General features: G+C 40.7%; 1 protein-coding gene across 7 annotated transcripts in view; it reads right to left on the reverse strand.

The window, feature by feature from the left end:
• WIPF1 (WAS/WASL interacting protein family member 1) overlaps positions 1-19,193 on the reverse strand; it is a 120,012-nt gene that overhangs the window by 30,947 nt on the left and 69,872 nt on the right. For 2 of the 7 annotated variants that reach the window (XM_077957222.1, XM_077957220.1), the window contains exon 2: positions 10,856-10,981. The exons of 3 other annotated variants lie outside the window; for them this stretch is intronic. The gene's annotated coding sequence lies outside the window, so the exon portion shown is untranslated. Of the gene's footprint in view, positions 1-6,855; positions 7,111-7,415; positions 7,471-10,855; positions 10,982-19,193 lie in introns of those variants that run through there. 2 more of the 7 variants (XM_077957219.1, XM_015110396.3) reach the window with 2 other exon arrangements.

The raw sequence follows: 19,193 nt of genomic DNA on the forward strand, positions 1-19,193 counted from the left end.
TTCTGAATCCTTGCTCTGCCACCTGGCAGATTCAGATGGGAATCCGTTTTTCTCATCTGTTAAATGGGAAGTTGCTGAGCAGATTAAATGAAATGGTGTGTGCAAGGCTTTCAGCGTGGCCTGGGGGAGCAAAGCTGTCAGTGGACAGGGCTGAGATCTGTCTTTTGGAGGGTGAGGATGGGTCCTGCTGGTACAAGCTGCTGAGTGCCTGGCAGAGGAGGGATGGACCTGGAGGCTAGTCTGAGGGGCCGCAGCTTTGCTCAGTGGCTGTGGGTGGATCTGCCTGGGTGGGAATGAGGCCGACTGATGACTGGGCTTCCCAGCATTTGGTTCTTCCCTTGGAGATGGGAGCATGGCAGGAAAGGCAGCTGACTCGGGTGCAGGAGAGGCCTGAGAAGAAGGGAAAGGACTCAGCAGCAGTTTCCCCAGTGTGGTCAGTCATCTCCTGCATCAGAATCTGCTGTGCCCGTGTCCGGCTTCCCAAACTAGTTGGAGTCTCGGCAGTGTCGGATCACATGCCTCCCCACTTGCTGGGCCTTGCCCTCCCAACCCAACCCAGGCAATGAACTTTAAAGAAGACACACTTTTCACAATTAATTTCTTTTTAAGAATAATTTCAATGTTTAAGTAACTTTCATGATAGAGAGAAAAGCCAGACTTTCTAAAATCTTTACTTGGTGTGTTGACTCCTACGTACACAAAGAAAACCCAAAGGATAGAAAAGGCTTTTGTTTTCACATACAGTATTATGGTCTGAACTATGTCCCCTGCAAACTGATATGCTGAATTTCCAACCCTCAGGACCTCAGAAGGCAACTGTATTTGGAGATAGGGTCTTTAAAGAGGTGATTAGGCTAAAACGGGTGAGATCTTAATCCAGTTTGACTGGTGTCCTCATACAAAGAGGAAAAGACATCAGGCATGTGCTCACACAGAGGAAAGTCTTCAAGTAAAGACGCAGTGAGAAGGTGGCCATCTGCAAACCAAGGAGAGAGGCTTCTGAAGACACCATACCTGCCTACATCTTGATCTTGGACTTCCAGCTTCCAGAGCTGGGAGAAAACAAATTTCTGTTATTTGATCTACTGAAGCTGTGGTATTTTATTATGGCAGTCCTAGCAAATTAATATTTAACACTCACATTTAGACAACATTCACTGATCCCAGATCAGCCAGGGCATCTTGCAGCCTGGACCCACTTGTTAAACATGCAAGGAGCACTGTGAGAGAAAGAGAACTGCTTGGCCCACTCCCCACCAGTACAGGGGACACATTCTCCCCAATGGCATGGCCAACTAGAGGTCAACCACAGCTCACAGTTCAGTCCAGATGTGCCCCAGGAAACTCATGGTTTCTTCTTCAATGTGCTCATCTAGGAAAGCAGAATCATCCCTGAATGTAAAATAATTGCCTTCCTTGGGATCAAGAAAATGGGGTAGTTATTTAAATAAACTGTTTCTTAGTTTCATAGCCAACTTAAAATTCATTCTAGATTGCACTGCCTAGGGCCCACACTACAGAATGACATGAGGTAGGGAGTGATTCCTAATAGTCCCGCAGTGAACACAGTTGACAGTCCTCCAAAGGCTGGTCTCTAATCCCACGTGGGCAGGGGTTCCATTAGAGAAGATGAGAAGCAGCTTTATCCAATTACGTTTATCATTAATTTGGACTATTCAAAAATATAAAGCATTTTGCTCTATAAATGTTGCTAAAAGTAACCCTTAAATACTATCATACCTAAAATGAATGGTGGAAAATTAAGCTTTTTTCTCCCAAAAGATTGAATCGATAGAGGAATATTTTATTTGCTGGGGGTGGGGGAGGGTATCAGAAATAATATAACTGGACAGATTAAAAAATCCAACTGCTCTCTTGCCCTCATTATTTTCTATTTTTATTTACATTTATTTATTTATTTATTTATTTATTTATTTATTTATTTTTTGAGACAGAATCTGGCTCTGTTGCCCAGGCTGGAGTGCAGTGGTGCGGTCTTGGCTCACTGCAACCTCCACCTCCTGGGTTCCAACAATTCTCCTGCCTCAGCCTCCCAAGTAGCTGGGACTACAGGCTTGTGCCACCACACTTGGCTAATTTTTGGTAGAGATGGGGTTTCACCATGTTGGCCAGGCTGGTCTGGAACTCCTGGCCTCAAGTGATCCACCCACATCAGCCTCCCAAAGTGTTATGATAACAGGCATGAGCCACCATGCCTGGATTCATTTATATTTTACTTTATATATAATGCTCTTAACTCATTTTCATCTATGTATTTCTTGAGTGCTTTTGGCTTCTTCAGGTTAGTTTTTTGTTTGTTGTTGTTTTCTTCAAGATTTCTTTTTCTCCTTTTGTATTGTAGAGAATACAAAAATATACAAAGATGAAAAAAAAGTACTGAAGTTGTATTTAACCACTAAAGGAAGCACTGAATAATAATTAATTTTTAGGTGAAAAAGGGTTGGGGGTCATAACCAGAGGTAACTCTTTGTTATTTTGATACATGTCCTTCCAGCTTATAAGTACATGTACAGCTCTCTCTCCCCTTCCCTTTCTCTCTCTGTGTCACACATATACATATACACACAATTGTTTGACCAAAAAATATTAACAGAACAAAATTGATAATACATGTAACGCAAAAGTGTTTTCCTGAGAAAAGGTTTTTAAATTCATATTGAGTTATTACAACCATAAAAAATAACTGCAAGGGCATTCATTACAAAGACAGTGAATCCACTCCAAGTCACCCTGCAAAAATAAAATCATCGAGCAAACTCAAATTGCTGCTAAGATGGTGAATTTTAAAAAGCATGTCGTTTTGGGATTCCTACTCAACTATTCTTGATTCTATTCTTTAGAGACTCCTCCATGATGCAAACTTAGCTGGATGTATTTAAGATCTGAAAACCATTAGAACTAATTAAGATGAATTTGGCTTTGTTCTTCAACTTCCTGTAAAAAATGCTCAACAGGAAAATTGATGTTCACAGTAAACCACAGTCATCCTGTTTCTTTAACACAATCTTTTCACAGCTGCAGTTGCCTGGAGTTTCTATTTTATGTCGCGAGTCACTGTGCAACAGCTCTACCGTCCCTTCCCCCCACCATGTGGTCTGGCCATTTTAGAAACTTTCAATACCTTTGCAGAAAGGTTCGTTTCTATTATTGCTACTCTTCCTCTCTCCAAGCTGAAGGGCCTCACTCAGAGCAATGAGGCCATGGATACAAGAGGGGAAACAGAAAAGGCAGCTGGACTCCAGAGGAAGCAAAAGGCAGAGAAGAGGAAAACAGCTTGATTAGCAAATCAGCAGCCTCACCCAGTTGGTTCTTATGCATTGTTAGTCTCCATTTGCGCTGAATGTAGAGCACACGCTTGCCATATACAGAATCCCTCATTTCTCAGAATGTACTGCTCTTTTCTCAATCATCATTGAAAACAATTTACTTCAGCGACGTCTGATTAGGTTGTCTTCTTAATGGTAAATGTCAGTTTAAGTCTCTGCTGAACCTAGAAATGTTTCTTTTATAGTTATTTTAGATAAGGAGGTGATTTATTTTGGCAGGGAGTAGGAAAGGTGCTTTTCAAAGAAGACATTTTGAAGCATCTCTAACGTCATTAAGACTGGCTAGGAGCTTGGACACAATTTTTACTGCAAGAGTACTGCTAGGGAAATAAAGGTTGCTATGAAATAAAATTATTTTTTAATCCACTATTATGCACATTTAATTTTAAAATTAATACAAATTCATAGACATCCAAGACCCTTTTAATAGTGAGAAAATGAAGGTAAGCTGAATGACCTGCCTACCTGTCATTATTTAACTGAAGGAAAGGGAAAGGAAACTTTTTTACTTTATCCATATAATTAAAGAGTAGCAGGTTTTCTCCCATACTTCCCATCTCTTTAAGGGGTTCAAATCTCCAAGCTAAAGTCTTCCTAAATTGCTATTACCACATTTAGTTCTACCAGAGGATTAAGATGTGCCACTGTTTCTCTTTCTCTCTCACACACATATACACATGGCATATATGTTAGCACACTTGATATAGTGTATTCATTTTATCATAGTACAGCTTTATGATACAAGCAGAAGTGTCACCAAGTTTACCTCTGAAGAAGTGAAAAGACTTAGAAAGGAAAATATCTTACTTGAGATTATTAGTTTCAAAGATATTTACTGTTGCTGTGACATTTAAAGCAAAACATTTGTACTCTCAGATTCCCAAGGCCGGAAAAGCACCTCAAGAAATCATACTGGCTGGGTGTTGTAGCTAATGCCTAGAATCCCAGCACTTTGGGAGGCCAGGGTAGGAAGATCGCTTGAGCCTAAGAGTTTGAGACCACCCTGGGCAAACATACTGGGACCCTCATCTCTACAAAAAAAACAAATCTAAAATTAACTGGGCATGGTGGTACACATCTTAGTTCCAGCTACTTGGGAGGCTGAGGTGGGAGGACTACTTGAGTCCAGGAGTTTGAGGGTGCAGTGAGCTCTGATTATGCCATTGCACTCCAGTGTGGATGACAGAGTAAAACCCTGTCTCAAAAAAAAAAAAAAAAAAAAACCAGAAAAGAAAAATCATACAATTATTTATAATGTTGCTTCCAAGCTGCACTTGCGAAAAAAAGCTCTTACAATTCAGATAACTTCCTCCACATTTAGTTGTTAGGTGGCCTTGGATAAATTACTTAGCTTATCTAAGTCCGGTTTTCAAAATAATAGCACTTATTTAATAGGGTTATTCAAGAGTTAAATGAGGGAGTGCTTAATAAGTATTAGCCATTTTCAAAAAACAAAATAAGCAAAGGTGAAGAACCTAACACAGAACAAGTGGTCAGTAAATATTACAGTCTTTCCCCCTATTTAACCACGAGAAAGAGAAACCGTGAGTGATTTAAATCAGCCTACGTGTGTACACCCATGCAAACTTCTGTATTACAAGTGAATGGTGAAGGAAGATGTGTATAAAGTGCATTTCAAATTTCTCAGAAAAGCATACTGATTAAGGCATTCCTTATTCTAGTATTTTTTTACAGTTTTAATTTTCAGGACAGACAGAGGTATTTATGGCAGTCCAGGAGAAATGCTTTTTTCAACAACAAGCACATGTTTAACAATTTGAACAAAATGAGTCAAACCTTAAAGCAGAAATGTATCACAATTTAAATAGCCAGAAACTTCCAAAGTAAATGATGTGTGTTCATAAAATGTTAAGAAGGCTTCAAAAGGTCATAAAACTTAAAGGGTCCAGGAATTCGGTATCACTTCATCTTACATTTTAGGTAGGTTGGGGAACTTCCAGCCTACAGGCCAGATTTAGAATCTGATCAGATCTGAAGTTGCTGCTTGACCCCAGGAACTAATTTTCACCACAGGGAGTTCTCTGAATATTTCAGTCCACCCAGAGTATGTGTAACCCTTAAAAGGTTAGATATTAGAGTAGTTGAAGCGCTATGAGCAAATAGCCCATGAATAAACTTTTCAAAGAGCAATAGAAAACCTGACTTCGTGAAAAATGACTTTTAGGTAAGTCATTTAACGACCTTAGACCTATAAAAGGAAGAGTTTTGACATGATGATATTCCAGTTCAGAAGCAACAAAGCTTGATAAAGTTAACACATAGCACTGTAGTCCAAGTGAATTGTAAGAGTATGATTTCTACACAGATCAACCTCAAAACCTTTCCCCAGTTTCTCATCTTCCTCTCTCACTATCCTGTCCTATTCTTTCCCCAGTCTTTCAACTTTCTCTCTACCAAGTTGTCTTAGTTTGCTTAGTAAGAATCTTTCAGGAGCCTTTTCATTTACCACCTCTCCATTCTCTACTACATATACTAGGTATGCCATTAAATTATTTAAAAGAACTTGTATGCTTGTAATCCCATCACTTTGGGAGGCTGAGGTGGGCGGATCACTTGAGGTCAGGAGTTCGAGACCAGCCTGACCAACATGGTGAAACCCCGTCTCTACTAAAAATACAAAACAAAAAAACCAAAAACCTTGTACTTAGTGACTAAAGTTGTATGTGCCTTCTGAGTTTTGCAAAGCTTTATTTTATATTTCTCCACGGGGAGAAAGGAACATAAGTCAAGTTGTTTTTTCCTACATATTCTAGAAAAAAAGTTTTTTTAACCTAAAAAGTTTCCTTAGTTCCGCTCTGTAAGTCTCTGAGTATATGGCTTGAAATTTTAAAAATCACAATATTTTATGCCAAAACATTAATCATATTTAACATAAAGTTATAATTAATGCTATAGAATTTGATTTGCGATAGTAATTGTACACGCACTGTTATAACAGGAATAGACTTATTCTAAAAGACAAATCATATTCTAAAAGACTCTGCTAAGAAATGGTTTAGTTTGAGTTTTGAACTTAAATAGCACATCGGCAGCAAGAGAACTGCCAACAGCTTAGTTCTATGGTATTTTCGTTTGAAGCTTCCAATGGCTCCTTGAACTTTAAAGCACTTATTGTTACTGGCCACACCAAAGATTCAAAGGCAGTTGTGTGGACAACTGTATCATATACCAAAAGGATATATTTACTGACATAAGTCCCCAATTTAAATGGGAAAATAAATTCCTGTGGATCCAAACTTGTCCAGTGGTCAAGAAAAATTCTATTGAAAATCTTGCTTACATTTTGGCTCAAAGCATAAGTTATGAATCATTCACAATCACCATAGTGGTGAAACTAGCATTCTGAGCAACAGGAATAGCTCACATGGTGTTCCACAGAAAAATTAAACAACTTTATCTTGACATACTATGGTCCATTAAAAGCCATTTAGTTCTTCCCTGTAGCTGATAAAGGAAATAAACTTAGTTTGAATATAATTTTTCTTACCGTTAAAGGGTACTGCAGGGAGCCATGGTCAGGGACACAGGCAGACAGAGGGCCAGCAGGACAGAAGCCAAGAGAGAATACTGTCCCTGAAAAAGGTATCATCTTCTAACGCAAGTGTGAGGTCATTTTTGGACAGCCATTTTGGACAAGCTCTGGCCTCTTGTTAAATGTGACATACTGAGTCAGAGGCAGACGTCCTTCTGCGGTTATTCGCTTCCTGTCTGATTAATTTGTTGTTTGTTCCTTCCTCCTTTGCTGCAGAAAAAGAAACTAGATTGGTTTTGCTTAAGAAGCAAGCAAGAAAAAAACCCTAAATTTAAAAAAATTAAATGTTTCTCCTCCCCACAAGGTGTAATACACAGCTATTGGTACAGTGACAAGAGGGGATGAGCACCTCCACTCCGTAGAGAGTCCAACTGTATTCCAGATATTCCCACAAAAATAACTGTTCAGGAACTTGAGGAAAATTATATTTGAAAGTATCACTGTAAATACTGACTATTCCATTAAGTAATAGGGAAAAGAGTCACTCAAGAAAGAAAAGCTCTTACCTACCTTACCTTATCTGTTAATTAGGCTAAGGGCTTCTCTCATTTACAGGGCATTCAAGTGTGTGGGGAGAAAGTTACAAATGCAGGTGAAGAGAGCAGGTCAGGTGTATGAAGGCAAATGAGGTTCTTTTTTTGGTTTTGTTTTATTTCTTTCTTTCTTTCTTTTTTTTTTTAGAGACAGAGTCTTGCTGTCACTTAGGCTGGAGTGCAGTGGCATAATCATAGCTCCCTGTGGCCCCTCCTGGGTTCAAGTGATCCTCCAGCCTCAGCCTCCTGAGTAGTTGACACTACAGGCATATGCTACTGCACCTGGCTAATTTATTTTATTTTTATATTTGGTAGAGATGGGATCTTGCTTTGTTGCCCAACCTGGTCTTACACTCCTAGCTTCAAAGTGATCCTTCCATCTTAGCTTCCCAAATTGCTGGGATTACAGGCTTGAGCTACCATACCTGGCAGCAAATGAGTTTTGAAACGTGATTTTGGTGCCCAAGTCAGGGTAAATAATATACAGCTTAATTCAGCTGCAGATCCATAGCTTTCTATGCCAAAATGTTTCTGTCCCCCACACTTAATGGGGTAACAGTAACTCTCCTAGAAGATGCTTGACAAAAGCATAGAGATAAAGAGGGCAGAAGGAAGAAAGTCAGATTTCTCATTATTAAAGAACTCAAGAGGTGAATGGCAATGGAATACATGTAGAAATCATTTTATCGAAACCTTCAGTTATGTATAGAACGATCTGAAAATGCTCATAATTTTTTCTTAACCCATCTTAAAGGTTCAGACTTACATTTGCAACACGTAGCATATAACTCTGAAAAAACAGTAACAGTGGAAGAATTAAAAAGAGAGGCATATTTCAGAAACTAGCTTCACTGTAAAATCTGAATGTTGGGTCCTGATTCTGCTGGGATCAGAGGCCAGAGGCATGAAAAGAACACACATTGTCTAACACTGCCTTACCTGTAAAGTGATAGAACTGGGCTAGATGAGTAATTTTCAACTCAGGTAGCTGTTGGGGGTGGAGAGCAGTGAGTGGGAATGGTGGGGGCAGGGGTCTGTAGCACTCAGTGGGTGGGGCCCGGAATGTGAAATTTCCTATGGTCCTTATGACAGTCCCACCCAAAATACCAGAAGTGCTCCTACTGGAGAGTACTGGGATAGATGATGTCTAAGGATCTTTTAAACTCAAAATTCCCTGAGATAGGAGTCTAACTGCATGAGCAGATTCATGATGCCAGGCTGTGGGCACAGTTCCTGGAGTGGTATCTCCAAGAATAAGTGACTGAGAGTCCTCTGCTTTGCCTGGAGCCCCTTGAAGGCAGAGACTGCCTCTTGTCTAACTCTGGCCTGGTGTCCACCTGTGACTTAACACACGAATAAATACCTGCAGGCATGGGACTGGACAGAGGTGGAGGCCTGCAGCAATCAGCACTTCCCCTGATACAAACCCTCAGGCAAACAGAAAACTTGATCAACTATTAAGTAAACGCCTGAGTGAATCTTTGAAGAAGTCTAATTATAGTCGGGTCTAAAAAGAGAACACAGGCAATATGACAATTTCTCTATATATTTACAGAATTATTTTGAAGTTCTCTAAGTAAGACACCCCAAACACACACACACACACACACACACACACACACACACACACACACACTCTCTCTCTAGCTATCTATCTCTCTCTCTCTCTCAGTACACATACCATTCATGGCTATTTCCATCCCTTAGGGGAGTGGTCCCTAACCTTTTTGGCACCAGGGACCGGTTTTGTGGAAGACAATTTTTCCACGGAGTGGAGGCAGGGGGTGGGGACGGTTTTGGGATGAAACTGCTCCACCTCAGATCATCAGGCGTTAGATTCTCAGAAGGAGCTCGCATGCACAGTTCACTTTAGGGTTCTTGCTCCTCTGAGAATCTAACGCCGCAGCTGATCTGACAGGAGGCGGAGCTCAGGAGGGAACGCTGGCTCACCAGCTGCTCACTTCCTGCTGTGTGGCCTGGTTCCTAATGGGCCATAGACTGGTTGGGGACCCCTGCCTTAGGAAAAGCTCACTTAGAAGGGAGTATGTCACCTAGAAGGCTGCAGTTCCCAAGACACGCAAGGGAGTAGTTGTGTAGTTTGAGTCTATTCCTACAATCAACTTTGGACACATTTATCAGGTGTCTACTATGCACAATAGGACATAAATTAGATAATGTTCCTCCCCTACTTAAAACCCTCCAATGACTTCTCATTTCATTTAAAAAGTCCAAACCCTTAGGTCCACAGGGACCCACAAGATCTGGCCCCTCCTTAACTCTCTGCCTTCATCTCAAGTAATACTCTGCCTTGCTAATTTACCTTCCACACCTTTCTGTTCCTTAAATGCACCAAGCTCATTTGCATCTTGGGGCCTTTTACTTGCAAGCCTGGTACTCTCCCCTGGTACACTCATCTTTTGGTTCCTTTTTACTCTTCAAATGTCAGCAAAAATGCTCTCCCTCATGACCCATTTCTGCTCCCGTTTTCTTTTATGCATAGCACACATCACCACTTGACACTGTCTTATTTATGTTTATTTACTTGTATGTCTCTCCCTACTAGAATCCAAGCTCTATGAGAGCAGGGACCTTGTCTATGAGAGCAGGGACCTTGTCCTATCTTGTTTCTGCTGTTGCTTTAGCATCTAATGCTGCACCTCACACCTGGTAGGTGTTTGAAAATAAGTGTTTGTTGAATGAAAAAGAAAATCAATGTTTCTTACAAATTCTACTATAGCATAATGTTCCTTTTTTTTTTTTTTTTTTTTTTTTTTGAGACAGAGTCTTACTCTGTTGCCTAGGCTGGAGTTCAGTGGCATGACCTTGGTTCACTGCAATCTTCACCTCCCAGGTTCAAGTGATTCTCATGTCTTGGCCTCTCTAGCTGGGACTACAGGTGTGCACCACCACACCTGGCTAATCTTTTTGTATTTTTAGTAGAGACAGGGTTTCGCCATGTTGGCCAGGCTGGTCTTGAACTCCTGGCCTCAAGTGATCCATCCACTTCAGCCTCCCAAAGTAATGGGATTATAGGCGTGAACCACCACGCTGCCCAGCATAATATTCCTTTAAAAGCTTAAGACTGTTCCCCCTGAAATGGTAAAAAACAAATGCCAAGACTAGACTTAAGCCTTCTTGGGAGAAGCTGTTAAAGGGAAAATTTCCAGAGAAAGGGTCAGTAGGTAAAACCCTTGGCCCATCAGTGGGCTTGGCAATGCAGGCAGAGTCTTATGCAGTGCAGGTGGCTTATGCCATTGGGCAATGCGAAGAGAAAAATGTATTAAGAAAATTGAAAACAAATAGAACAACCAATCAGAAAGGAAGGGGAGGAAATAAAAAGGTAAAGGAAATAAGGCAAGAAAAGCTGGAGATGGGGAGAGATCATGTGGTGGGTAGGGGAGAGCTCTAACCACACTGCTGACCTCAGAGGCTTTGGAAACCACTTCTCCAGTGGATGACCCACAGGTGCTGGGTGTAACAGTGCTGTCTGGTCTTCCTCAGTGAAGTGGAGTTCTCAGATCAGTGCCAGCTTTTCCAGCAGTCACATTCTTTAAAAAGAAAAGAACTTTAAGGCTGCAGGAGACTTGTAGAGATCAAAGTCTACATCACCACTTACAGAGGAAGAAACAGGGTTACAGAGAAGTTAGGCATCCTGCCCATGTCACACAGCTAGCAGCAGCAGAGCAGTGGCCAAAGCCTGGGCTCCACTCCACTGTCCAGTGCCATTAATGTCTTCAGCCTCATTTCAGGTTCAGGTGATACCACCTACCTCCTTTCTGTAAGTATAAGAAGAGGCAGAAGGAAGAGAGTGGAAAGAAAGTCTGTGATGTGGATGGGAGAGGTTGTTATACTATAACCAAAGGCCTGAGATAAGTAGATTGAAAGCCTGGATGAATAAGGACAATCACAATTCTGGACTTAAAGAGAATTCTAAATGCATATCTCTTTCTCATTTAATATACATCAGTTTGAGCTTAATGACAGAGTAAAACAATAACCAATAGGCTTGCAGACCAATCACATAAAGAATCCTCCATATTAATCTATAGAAATAAAAAGTCAAGAGCAGGCAGAAGATTATAAAACAATAATGTAGGTCTCACCAGTGTGGAAAAAGTGCTGAAGAATCACAGCCAACAACTCTCCTGCGGTGGCCCCCAATCATGGACTGAATCAGTGCAACAGTGGCGTGTGTAAAATATGACAACATAAGTTTTTAATAATTCTGGTTTTTCAAGTTGCGTTTCCATGACTACCTGTTATGGTGCAGTATTTGCCCCAGTAGTGGAAAGCTGTTTTATAATACTGCATTCCTCAGTTCTAAAACTTACATTATTCCTTCTTAGACTGCAGAATGACACCTTAATAGATTTTTAGGGTGATAAAGAAACACTACCAGATTAAAGATATGCATTAGCTGTAAGAATCTATTTTCAAAATGTTAAAATATGGGAATTATTTGATTTAAAAGAGCAGAAACAAAGGAATAATCCTCTCCACCATATAATTATCAGTATAGCTACGCAGAGGGTTGATCATTTAAAAATCATCTCAGAAACATAGAGAAATTAAAAACAAACCTTTTAGTATTCTGTGCCCTGTTAATATAAATTGACATAATTTTACTTGGGGAAAAGTCTGCAGTGTATTCCGTTGTGTTTCGGCAGCTCAGCAACCATTCCCCCTACTTATAATCATGTCCATTTGTTTGTGTGGAGAATCATCCCCCGCTCACTCTCAAAACATGTGCATCCACAGGCATTCACTCCCACTCCAGACAGAGGAAAAGCATGTGATTCAAGACTGGCTCATCAGAGCCTTGCATTCATTTGGCCCTAGAGACTTCTGGTGATGGCTTGTGATCATCAGAATCAAGGAAACTTGTAGCCTGAGGCGAGCTCTATCCCTGAGGGATGAGGCTGGAACCAGATCTGTGAGGATGTAGGGAATAGGCCTGTTGCACTCATCCTTTGACCACATGGGGTCTAAAACCAAGACCAACAAAATGGGAATTAGAAGACGGAGAAAAACCAAGTGCTGGTGTTGTTGGTTGAGCCCTGAATCTATCTATAACTGAAGATGGCCTTTTTCTAGACCTTTAATTTATGTTAGCAAATAAATTCTGTTTTATTTAAGCTGGTATGGTCACGTTTTCTATTATTAGCAATATAAAGACTCTTAAGTGATATAGGAATTGGTACTAGAAGTGAGTGTTGAATGTGACTAAGTCTAAAATGTGCAACTGGCTGATTGAAGGTTGGGGAAGGCTAGCACAGGCTGGCCTGGACTGGAAAGTTGGCAGTCCTTGTTAACTGACAACAAAATAGCTAGTTATGCTGCCACCTATTGACTCCTCGGTCTAAGACAGGGGCCTACTCATGGTACACCATTAAAGGATTCACTAGAAAAACATTTAGAATGGTGCAGTGTGTTGGCTGTTTCTTGTGTCCTTTACTAAGATCCACAGGAGAGAGATAAATGTAGGCTGAAAACTGACTAGAGGCACAGAGGGAAAAAATACAGCTTTGTTAAGAGAGGCCTTTTTTTGGCTGTGATCTGCAACCAAGATGGGTGAGAGTCAAATAATTTGGAGACTTGTGGGTTGGAAAACCCAAATTCTCTACGGCATGCTAACATTAGATAGAGTGGGGAGGGACTCAGTCATAATCCGGAGAGACACAATTCCAAACACCAGAATCCTGAATATTGAAATCCCAAAATATCAAAATCCTGAAAATATAATTCTGGAAGAAATAATAGAGAATTCTTTGAAAGACATTTATTTACATTTTTAAAGGAGAATTTATTTAAGAAACATATAAAAACATGACAACACTTCATAGGCCATTTTACACAATAAAATAGACAATAATAACACATATATTTTTGCAAGCATAAACACTCAGGTACTCTAACAACAGCAGCACAGGTATAGAAGTTATAAGCAGACATCTGTATTCACAAAGAAATAGGGCAAGAAGGGAAGTGTATAAAGGCATATCACTACAGTTGGTATTGTGTGTGCTCAGCTTTATAAATTTGGTCATCTGAAATACTGTAACAAATAATCTTTTGATGAGATCAAAAACTGTGACATGCAGTTACCATATAGGCAGTTGCCCAAAGAGCTGTTATCTCAAGAAATTTTCTTTCATAAACTCAGATTTGTATAAAAGGCCATCTCTTCATTTATTGAGGATGTTTCAACATTTTTATGTATATGTGCAAGGCTTACACACAAAGTCAATGCTGTGCTGATGCATTTTTATGGAGTTAAATTTGCAAAAAATGCATTTAATGAATCAGAATTTTCCAAAAGTCTCTACACAATGTGTATGTCCAGTATTGGAAATGATGAAAAGATGAAATACATAAAAAATCATGCTGAAAATTTAAAATAGTGGAAAAAAAACTAAAATAAGAAAAAGAACTAAAAAGAAAATTCGACATATGAAAAGGGTATTATGGGGATAGATTACGGGCAATTGCACGGAGATAGTCCAAAAAGCTGGCCTAACATGATGCAGCTATTCCGTGACTGTGATTTTGGGGATTTTAGATGTTAGGGATTTTAGACTTCAGAGATTTATACTTTAGGAATTTTCATCTTTGGAAATTTCAACATTCAGGATTATAGTGTTCTAGACTGTGTCTTTTGGGATTATGATCCAGATCTGGAGTAACTCTACTCTGACTCCAGGAATGGAAAGTGACCAGCCCTGGCTAATTAGAGCCTTGGGGTTCCCTGGCTGCAGTGACTGGTTCAGAGATGCCCATGTGACTACTCTTGAACCAAGGAGATGCAGTGAGACTTATTCTATGGCATGTGGGGCTGAATTGGTAGTATTTTATCCACATTAGAGGTGTGGGGCTGGAATGGCAGTATTATATCCACATCATAGACATGGAGACTGAGCATGAAGCCAATGCAGTAAGAGCGAGGGGAGCCTGAGACTCGAGAGGTACAGCAATTAAAAGCAACGTGTGGGCCGGCATGGGGGCTCGCACCTGTAATCCCAGCACTTTGGGAGACTGAGGCAGGCGGATCACGATGACAGGAGTTCAAGACCAACCTGACCAACATGGTAAAACCCTGTCTCTATTAAAAATACAAAAATTAGCTGGGCGTGGTGGCGTGCACCTGTAATCCCAGCTACTCAGGAGGCTAAGGCAAGAGAATCGCTTGAACCCGGGAGGCGGAAGTTGCAATGAGCCGAGATTACACCACTGCATTCCAGCCTGGGTGACACAGCAAAGACTCTCAAAAAAAAAAAAAAAAAGCAACGTGTAGATGTTACTCTTGGATCCTAAGTCAAAAAAAAAACTAAAAAAAAAAGGCAATTGGAAATTTGGATATTGTTCAGATATTTAATGATATTAACATATTGATAATTGTTAGGTGTGACAATGTTACTTCGGTTATGTTGTATTTTACAAAGAAAGAATCCCTAATTTTTAGAGATATATACTGACATATTTGTGGATGAAACATGATGCCTGGGTTTGTTTCCAAAGTAATGTGGAAAAGGAGGGAAAGTGGGTAGGGGTACAAATGAAACAAAATTGATCAGGAAATAGCCATTCTTGAAGCTGGGTGCGGAGTACACAGCAGTTTGTTACACAGTTCTGTCTTCTTTTCATACATATTTAAAATGTTTCCATAACAAAATGCATTTTAAAAAAAAGACTTGTGGCTCATTCCCTTCCTCATCCACTAGAGGCTGTTAAAGAGGTTTGTTTAATCTAGTGTAAAAATGCTCAGACTTGTAGAGGTTATAGAGTTACAGAAGTTACCTTTTACTTCTCAAAATAATTTCTTTTGCTCTTGGATGAAACTGGATAGAATGAGGGCTCCCCTACAATGGTCAAAGAACAAGTGGTTCTTCCCAGAAAAGGAGTAAACTCTCAAAACCTGAACACCATTATTAGTGGCAACAAAAAAGCAAAAATAAAAAGTCCAACCTACAAAAGAACAGATCCTGTTTTCTAGATTAGCACTGTTCAGTAGAAATATAATTTGAGCCATGTGTGCAATTTTATATTTTCTACTAGCTATATTAGAAATAGTTAAAAAGAAATAGGCGAGATTGTAATAATATATTTTAACACACTACTTCAAAAATAGTATCAAAAAAAAACCAATAAAAATCCCCCAAAATAGTATCATTATAATATGTACTAAACATTTTAAAAGAATTATGAATTAGGTATTTTACACTCTTTTTTGCACATGAAGTCTTCAGAAACTGGTGTGTACTTTACTACCGGCAGAACTCCAAGTGCTCCACAGTCACTACCACACCAGGTAACACAACTCTAGACAGTGAGGGCCTGACACGCAGGTCCCATCTTACTCATCTTTTATGCTGGCAGGATGCCTGAATGGCACTTAACAGATGTTCAATCAATGTCAGTCCCGGAAAAGTCTTGGTCCACCTAGAGCCAACTCTAGGTTTTACAGTTGTAAATTCTTAGGAAGAGTTTATTCTGCTTGAAGCCATCTCTTAAAACAGGGAATTGACTAGGTATTGTTGGATTTGTGGCCAGTAGAAGAGCTAAATTGGCTTCTCTTTCCCGGAGTCTTAGTGCTAACACTTCTAGTACCACATATGAAGAGATACTGCAGTATAGAATGGTTTTAAATGGAGGGCTCAGAAAAAATTCATTGCCTTAGTCTGTTTTGTGCTGCTGTAACTGAATACTGGTGACTGAGTAATTTATGAAAAGGCCAGATATGGTTCTGGATGCTGGGAAGTCCAAGGTGGAGGGGCCACCTCTGGTGAGGGCCTTCTTGCTGTGTCATTACCATGGCTGAAGGCAAGAGAGCATGCACAATGAGAGGCAGGGAAAGAAGGAAACAGAACTCATCCTTTTATCAGGAATCCACTCTTGCGATAACCTATTCCCATAATAAGGACATTAATTCATTTATAAGGGCAGAGCACTCAGGACCTAATCATCTCTTAAAGAACCCACCTCTCAACATGGTTGCATTCAGGATGAAGCTTCTGACAAATGAACTTCAGGGGACACATACAAACCACAGCATTCACGGACTCAAAAACTTCACTGGCTTTCCATTTTATACCAAGTAAAATCTAAAGTCCTTGCCATGACTAGCAAGGTCCTCAAGGATTTGACACTCCCCCACTTCTCCTCTCCTTCCTTGACCTCTTTCCCTACCTCCTCCCCACATCTCTTTGCCTTAGGGCTTTTGTGCTTGCTGTCCCCTCTTCTGAGGACTGTTCTCTTGGCTGCTCCCCTCACTCCACTTATGTTCTGCAGTATTTGTGCCTGATCTGCTCTTCCCACCAGAGACGCAGCTCCACGAGGGCAGTCTTGCTCACTGCTGCTGCCCCAACAACTTAGAACAGTATCTGGCATAATGCAGGTGCTTGAAAATGTTTGTAAGTGAATTTTATAAGCTTTCAGTTCTAAGTTTAGTTTTAACTTTCACTTAACCTGGGGCTGTGATTATGCTGCTCCATGTTTGGCTCTAGGCAAGAAGGTACCAGGATAAAGTGGAAATGTGTTAGATTTGCTCCTCCAAAAAGACCTGGGGAGGCTTTTGCTTCTCCCAACAGGTGGACACAAGACAGCCATTTAAAAAGACAATATGGGGGCCCTGCCAACAGATTTAACAACTCTTTCTAAAGCAGGGCTGTTTGCCAGTGTCAGGGAGAGAATGAGTTAGAAAATAGCGAGATGACTGACTTGGAAAGAGGCAGGAGAACCAAACTAGGGTGGGAAAAAAGAGGTCCAGGACTATCTAGAAAGGACATTCCCATAACGGCTTCACATACTCGTATCCAACAAATCTGTATTCTATGCCTCCTGTGTGCCTGATCCAGTACCCTAGATGCTGAGGGCACAGCGCGGAAGTTCACCTCTCCACGCTGAGTTTGGCAGTTTTGTGCTCAGCAAAAACCAAGAAACAAAAAGCAAACAAATACAAATGCTGAGGTTGGAACATCACTTGCCTTATTTCTTTGAAGAGAAAACGATTTCACATGTGGAAAGACCATTCATGTTTTTTTTTTTTCTAAGCACTATCTTGTCTTAGGTAATTTAATTAAAATGCAAACATTTCCCAGTTACCAACATCCAATACAAGTGGCCCCAAGGGGAAAACCCATGTGAATTATAGAAAGAGGCTTCTTACAACCCAAGAGACAAACTGGTGGAAAGCCCCATTTTCACATCCTGCCAGGTACATACTTGTGCACACACACTGACAGAAGCTACCAGCATGAAGATAGCTGTGCATTCCTTTTGGTTGCTAATCATTAGGTATAAAGGCCAGGATGGGCCTTTACAATTACTTCTGGGCTGGTGAAAGTAGCCATATTGTTCCTTATTCAGACTTCTCTATAGCTAAATGGCTACTTGGTGTCACCTGCTGGAGGACAGAACTATATGGACCCTAAAGGCCCCTCCCTTGGATTCTCAGGAAACAAGGGTAAACAGCTCTGCACCTCTGGGCCTGACATCACCCATCTGAACACTGTGGGAAGGGCTCAGTGACCTAAGACTCCCCTAGGGGCCCTCTAACTGCACATAAGCCAGGCCTGGCTAGTGCAGCTGCCTGGGAGAGGCAGACCCAACTACTCCACAGGTGGACAGGAAACAGTGGGCATTTGTGAGTGCCATGAGAATGGGGGGCCTTCCTGGGATTCAGATGATCTGCAATGTACCACACTATCTCACTCAGTAAAGAACTGTCCCACATGCCCTTCAAAGGTCCTGTTAGACATTGATGTGGTTGAAAAAAGCTATTTCTAGTTATCTGAGCCTAGACCTTAATTCTAATTTATATATAAACTCAAAGTAGTTATGGCACTGTTGCATTTATTCCCTGTATTTTCCAGTAATGCAAATGTCATACAAATGAAATACTTTGTTTTGTTCAGATATTTACCAAGAGTTGGTTGCCCCTTTGGAAAATCATGAGCCCAAGTACAGTGTCAATGGTGTTATTGAAGTCTTTAACTCAAGAGAGCCTGCAATGGCAGCTGCCACACCCACTGTGATCCTACCATGCATGCAAACACCTGACCACGTACTTTCGTTTTCTGATGAGTTTCACCTGATTACTTACAAACTGAAGTTATTTATAATAAATTACTTTCCATTTATTTCTCTTTTAAATTAAGACTACATTGATTTGGGAGGAAACTGTGTGTGAAGTCAGATTATTTTATTTGTGAAGGTTCACTGAAGATTGTGAAGAGGGCATTAGAAAATACTCTTATTACAAGTGGGCATGGGGTCACTTGAGGCTGGAAGCTACTGCTTCTGGTGGTCCTGGGATGTCTACATGTGCCTGAGCTCCGTTTAAAGTCATGAAAGGCCAATCAGATGATTCTGCTCATCCAGCCTGGGCAGTGGAGACCACCACAGCTGCTCACCTCTGATCCTGGGAAGGGGCTTCACATTTTGTTACCAAACATATCACAGAGGCATGGGTGATTCTTTCTCCTGTTTCTCAGCAGATCCTGCTTTTCTCAGTGGCTTGGCCAGAACAGAATTTGTTCTACTAGAATGAACCCAGCTTCCCTTCAAGAACTTCCCTCCTCTCATTTAGCTTCTCTGGATTCTCCAAATGACTGACTGGGGAAACAGATTGTTGGAAAAACACTTTCAGGTTGTCTCAATGGGGTCAATACCCTATCAGGCCACAGGAAAGACAAAGGAAAGTGCTTCCTGCTGGAGCATGTGCACATATGTTGTTCCTTTAACTCCAAATATGTATGCAGGGGT

Source organism: Macaca mulatta, chromosome 12, assembly GCF_049350105.2.
Source record: "Macaca mulatta isolate MMU2019108-1 chromosome 12, T2T-MMU8v2.0, whole genome shotgun sequence".
Taxonomy (NCBI): domain Eukaryota; kingdom Metazoa; phylum Chordata; class Mammalia; order Primates; family Cercopithecidae; genus Macaca; species Macaca mulatta.